This window comes from Moschus berezovskii, chromosome 1, assembly GCF_049115385.1.
Source record: "Moschus berezovskii isolate FMDL1 chromosome 1, NW_MosBer_1.0, whole genome shotgun sequence".
Classification (NCBI taxonomy): Eukaryota; Metazoa; Chordata; class Mammalia; order Artiodactyla; family Moschidae; genus Moschus; species Moschus berezovskii.
This window is the reverse complement of record NC_142460.1, coordinates 104,579,393-104,585,657: the sequence shown is the minus strand read 5'-3', so window position 1 is coordinate 104,585,657 and position 6,265 is coordinate 104,579,393.

Sequence of the window (6,265 nt, the reverse complement as noted above, 5' to 3'; positions counted from 1 at the left end):
AGGAATGGGCCTTCTCCCACAGCCTGTGAGTGTGTGGGGAGCATGTTAATCAAAGGAAGCGAGAAACTGAGATTTTCACCTTTTCCCTTTCCCACTGTTCTTCCTTTCCCCTCTTTTGTCTCATCTTATCTCCACCACATTGACATGTTTTCAGGTGGAAGAACAGAGGCTGGGCGTCTTACCTTGGGTTTCACAGAGAGCTCTAATATTAAATAGCTGAACTCAACTCAGCTGGGGGCACTTTCTCCTCCTAAACTAGGCTTGTACTGGGCAGAATATATGAAGGGAGGAGAAGCAAATGATTATGTCTTGTGCTAGACTTTACGTATTTTCACACCCACTGCAACCCTATGAGGTTATGAGGAACACGTTATTACCCCATTTTACAGTCTCAGAGAAGTAACTCACCCAAGGTCACATGCCCACTGAAGGTTAGAGCCTGTATTTGAACCCTGGGTACCTGACACTTGAAAAGAGTGGTACTTAGAGAGGGGCCCTTGAAGTCAGGGGTTGGGAGAGGAGGCAGGAGACTCCAGCAGCACAGGGAATACTGGAGTGTTTTTCTGTTTGGCTTAGCGCCAGGGCTGTGGCTTGACATGCCTCTCTGTGCTATGAGCCTAGTTCTGCATATGCAAAACGAAGATGCTGAATCTGTGCCAACAGGGCCGTACCCAAACCAGCCCCCACCTGAGGGCTCAGGAAATGACACACCTGAACTGCAGAACAGATTGTTGGACCCATCTCCAGGATTATCTCCCAGGATAGGGGTTGATCCCCTATGAGGGCCAGGTGTCCTGGGTTGAAGAGTGGCCTCCAGGCTGACCCAGACCCAGCAGTGTGGGGTGGTGGACAACTCAGCCTTGGTGGGAGGTGGCCAGGGCTCAAGTCCTGCTGTGATCTTAGACACATTGCTAAACATATCTGGGCCTCAAACTCCTTTTTTTATAAACAAAGGAAGAAAACATTTTCTGCCTACCTTCTGGGTATAGGGCCTGGAGGAAGAGACCTTCTACGTTGTGGGGGTCTGACTCTGGGTCAGAGCAAAGTCTTGGGAAAGGTGGGGGTTGAACCAGATCTCTGCCTGACCTTTCTGCTGATGAGGACTGTTAGGAAGCATGAACCAGCACCCCGGGGGAGCTGCCTATGATTTTTTTCACAAGGCTAGCTGTGCACAGGGCCAGCTTCCTCTTGATACCCCTGCTGCACTACCTGAAACACAGAGCTTTTCTGCCTCAGGGGACTAGAGAATGTGTTTGAGGCAGGCAGGGGAGGCTAGTAAGATGGAAATTTGCATCTAGTTTGGCAGCTAAGTTCTACCGAGGGCAGGGCTGGGCTCTGGGCTCAGCTCTAGAACATCCTCTGCTCCCAGCACAGGTGGGGTGACCCAGGCCCCGGGAAGGACAGCTGACAGAGCCCCAGCGCCCACATTCTCAGGCCTGAGGCAGAGGTCTGAGTGACCAGCCTCCCTCTGGGGGCTGCAAGCTGTGTGGAGGCTGGGAGTGCCCAGAGAAGGGGTGTTAGGGTCCAGGGGTTGATGTGTGTGGGGGCCTTGGCTGAGGCAGCCGCTCAGGCAGAAGGGAGGCTGGGGGAGGGGAGGGCAGAGCTTTGCAAAGGAGGAGGCAGGAATTCTGGTTGGAAATCATTCAAATGAGGCTATGAAACCAGAACCCTGTCTCAGAACAAATTGGCCAGATTTGGCCTGAGGGGAAGGGGGGTTACCAGGGGAGGGGAGGGGAGGGGAGGAGGTTGGGCCCCGAATGAGGGGGGAGGGGCTGGACAGGATTCGGATGTGTGTTCCCAGGAGGAGCCCAGGCCCGAGCTGTGATGGGGAGAAGGGGCCGCCGTCCCCTGGGCGGCTTGCTGTGGCACAGGAGAGAGAAGCCAGGTGCCCCAGCCACCCCTGCGCCCTTCCTGAAGGGGACAGGGCTAGGCCACCGTTGCCACTCTCTAGCACAGCACAGCTGTGACTCTGCTGCCTCCCTGCCCCGTCCCTGCTCCTGTTCTACTTCTGAAGCAGAGGAGCCCCTGTGACTCCCCGTCTTACCAAGTATTCATTCAAAAATTCTGTTTCCCTTTTTAAGCCTCCTGCTCTGTGCTAAGCCTGAGGGTACACAGATGAACTTGGCGGAGCCCTCAGCCGGCGCGAAGGAGTAGATTGCTTAAGGCTTTGAGGTGTGACTTACAAAACAGATTCTCATTCCTTGTCCTAACTGGGGAGGTGTCTTGGGGGTGCCCCTCACAGAGCAGAGCTGCCCTGGGAGGTCTGGGGAAGGGCCTTTCCTCCCCAGGCACAGCCAGGACCAGGCATGGGTCTGAAAGAAGGGGAAGGGTGGGCAACCGGGGGTTCACTGCGGGGCCAGGCAGGGGCACACAGTGAGGAAAAACCAAGGCCTTCAGAGACCCATCAAAGAGCTGCTGTGTGAAAGAGGCAACCTTGGAGGGGTCGCCCGGGTTCACACTGCCTGGAGAGGCATGAAGGCCTCGTCTGACGGGGGCGGGGTGGGGGAGCGGCTAGGGGACGGGCTGAGGGAGGGAGCGGCCGGCTGGCGGGACGGTAGGCTGCTCTTCCAGCGCCAGCTTCCTGTCCCGCAGGGTGGAGCTCCAGGGAGCGCTCTTCTCGGGAGAGGTCCTGCCAGTCTGCCTGTCGTGGCCTGGGTGTCTGGACCCCTTCTCCAGGACAAAGCAAGGTTCCTCAGCCCCCCACCCCCATACTTCCTGGTCCAGAGTCAAGGACCAAAATCAAGTCTGAGAACGGGATGGAAGGAGAACTCGGACTCAAGCCCCGACCCGGCCCCCTTTCTGCCCTGACCTTCCGCTAGCCTGATCCCCACCCACCCTGGGGTCTGTCTGCTGGCTGCTCCTCCGGCACTACCCCCATCAGGCCGGCCTCAGTCTTTGTCTACTTTCTGTCCCTATCTCCTTCCTCCCTGTGACTCAAGTCCCAGGCTGTGGAGAGGGAACCAGAGACGGATGAAGATCCCCGTTCCCATTCCCACTCACCTTCTAGAGACCCTGCTCCCCGCCACCTCCAGTGTGGGGGTCTCGGAGGACTCTCTGCCCTGCCCGCCCCCTCCCAGAGCCAACAAGAGGCACCGGATGCCTTCCTGTTTTGCCCTCACTGTAGATTCCGGGGATCTTCACTGACCTGCCCCCTCAGAGTGTGGGTACCCCCCCACCTCAGCGAGCTCTCAGAATTCTCTGTTTCCCCCCCAGCCCAATGTGGACTCCCAGAGTCCTCCTCCGTGAACTCCCCAACGGGAGTCCTTGAAGAAAGTTACTTCTGAGGGAACTGGCGGGGGGGGGGGGGGGGGGGGCGCGGGGGGGGCAGTCATGGCTCAGGATGGGAGGGGCCTCGGCTTCTGGCTCCTCCTTTGGGGATCAGGCTGGGCCCGGACCTCTCTGCTCAACCCCTCCTCTTGACTGAGGGGGCTGCTGAGGCGGGTGCGTGAGCTAGAGGGGGATGGGAGGGGCAGGGGAGGCTGGGGGAACGGTCTTGTGTTGTTCTTGGCTTGGAGCCCCCCACCCCAGGGAAATCCTGACTCTGTGGAAAACTGAGCAGGCAGTCAGGCAGGGGAGGAGGAGTTGGAAGAGGAAGAGGAGGAGAAGCGGGAGGAGGACAAGGGGCTCAGGGTGAGGTGGGGGCAGGGGCTCCTCTCATAAATCAATCCCACCAGCTCTCAGGCCTGACAAAAACCAGAGACTCAGGGTCCTTTGGGGGCTGGGGGCAGGGAGGGGAGTGCAAGCCATCTGAGGGACTGTGGGGGAGAAAAGGACGAATGAGGGGCAGCATCCTACTCAGAGGCCCTGCCTCAGGTCCCCCAAAACAACAGGTGTGTGTGTGTGTGGAGGAGGGGGTCTGAGAAAACAAGTTACACGTATAGGAGCCAAACCAGGGTGGCTGTGACAGATTGATGGGTATGGGGGTTTCCCTCTGGTCAGCTATTCAGAACGTTTTTATTGCCCTGAGTTCTGGCCTGGTTCAGCTCCCGAGGAACGGTGTGATTTCAGACAAGCGTTTGACCTCTCCAGGCCCCTCAGTCTCCTCAGATGTGAGAGAGTGTGTGATGGGCATGGGAAGTGGTCTGGCCCCACTCTGCCAAGCCCTGAGACTGCATCCCAGCTCTTCTCGATGCCGTTGTGTGGAGCAAACAATATTGCTCAGGAGCTGGCACGACAATAGTTAAAGAGTCAAGGTGCTGCTGTTTGATAGTTGTGATCTTGGGCTGGACACATAACCTCTCAGAGCCTCAGTGTCTGTATCTGTCAGATGGACCTAATAATGCCTCCCTGGCGGGGGCCGTTACACCAGTAAGTAAGACAACACATGTTAAGTGCTTGGGATGGCAGCTTCTTTGTTAAAGCCTGTTTATTTTGTGTCCACCTCTTGAGTGTCTGCAAGTTTTAGCCTTCCAGGGATAACTATTAAGTGGCCCCAGCTCCAAACCTGTGACACAGAAACCCTTGCAGCCTGCCCCCTTCAGTATTTCCAAGGACTCCTGAGATTTCTGTGCTTTTCCTCTCCCCGCCATCCTGACATGGTTGGTGCCCTCCTGACCCATTGCTGCACTCAGGACACATGATGCCGCCAGCACCGTGCACCCAAGCACGTGCCCCTGAACATCAACTGCTGTCCTAAGCTTTAGTCCTGCTGGTCACTGGCCTATTCCTGCAAAGAAACAATGCCGTTTGCTCAGTCCTTCCTCTCTGGGTAGTCCTCTCAATGTCCTGGCCCTTCCTCCACCCCCATTCAGATCCCTGTGTTTTTTAAAAATATTTATTTGACTTCACTGGGTCTTTAGTTGCAGCATGTGAACTCTTAGTTGCGGCATGTGGGATCTAGTTCCCTGACCAAGAATTGAACCTGGGCCCCCTGCATTGGGAATGCAGTTTCTGAGCCACTGGACCACCAGGGAAGCCCCCGCTGTGGTTACTGTCAGAGCCCCTGGGGATCTCTTTGGGCTGCCCTCCAGGCCCAACTGGACCTGGCCCTTAACCGGTTCAACTAGATCCCTTATATGATACATGGAGACATTGCAACCAGCAAAAGGGGCCGACTTTTGATGTACAGTATGTACCTCTGTGAGAATGCCGCGGGATAGCAGTATGTTTATATCTTAGAAAGTAGTATTTTCTTTGGAACTATATTATATGATTATTCCCCAGGAAAATCACTTCGGTCAACCTGTCTTCTACCCTCAGCTCCCCTCCTCGCTCCTAGGCTCACCTTCTTCTCCAGGTGGCAGGACCCTTTCATCAAGGGAAACCCATAAAGTGTGTTTTTGGATGGTTAGGGAGTGGGGAGACAATGGTCCAGGCCACTCCAGGTCTCTACTCTTGAGTCTGAACAGACACACTGGACTGGGCCAAGACAAGGGCTCAGCTTGGGGAGAATTGGGAGGGGAGGGGGTTCCCCTTTCCCAGGAGGCCCTGCCTTCCTCTGGGATTTCATACCCTAATTCAGCCCCAAGGGTCCATGCCCCAAGATAGGAGAACCATGATGGAATCAGAGGCCTAAGAAGGTCTGGACTTCACTGAATGGCTCTTGTAGGGACCAGAGTTCCAATGTCTGAAGGTGTGGACTCTCCATGGTGAAGGAAGCCTGGAGGTGAGGGGCTGGCTTACAGGCTCTCAGAGAGAACCTTGACAAATCTGTCTTCTCCACTGGAGGATGGGGTCAGTTCGGGCATGCTGTGCGAGCACTTTGGCCTGCTGGGCCCGCTGCTCTTGAGAGACCTCATCTTCACATGAGTTGCCCCCGAGCTCTAAGGAGTCTAGCCAGATCAGCTAGGAATGTCTCGAGAGACCATTTCTCAAACAGCAGGGTTCCCACTCTGCAACCTACACAACAATCAGGCAACCAGGCTCTGCTTGACCATTCCCAAGGACTGGGCAACTCACAAGGTAGCCCCTTCCAGGTTGGGTGGTTGAGATGATTGAGAAGTTAGAAATGGAGCGTCTGACAAGCCTTCAAGGCTGGTCCCTCTGTGGAAGTGAAGAGGGGTCAGGGAGCGCAGCTGGAATGTCTCTGTGAGGGAGGGAGAAAAGGCAGGCTGCTTGTTTAGGGTGAGGCCTAGATCCTGGGGAAAATGTTCAGGGCTGGGAAGTAAGGGACAGGGTTTGAGTCTTTGCTCACCATTAACTAATGAGGGAGTCCTTCTTTTCCCGGGGCCTCAGTTTGCCTAACTGCAAACTTTATGGGCTGGGCCTGGGGACTTCTAAGGGCTCTGCCCCTGGCAATGGATGCTCTTCCACGAGCCTATGAATA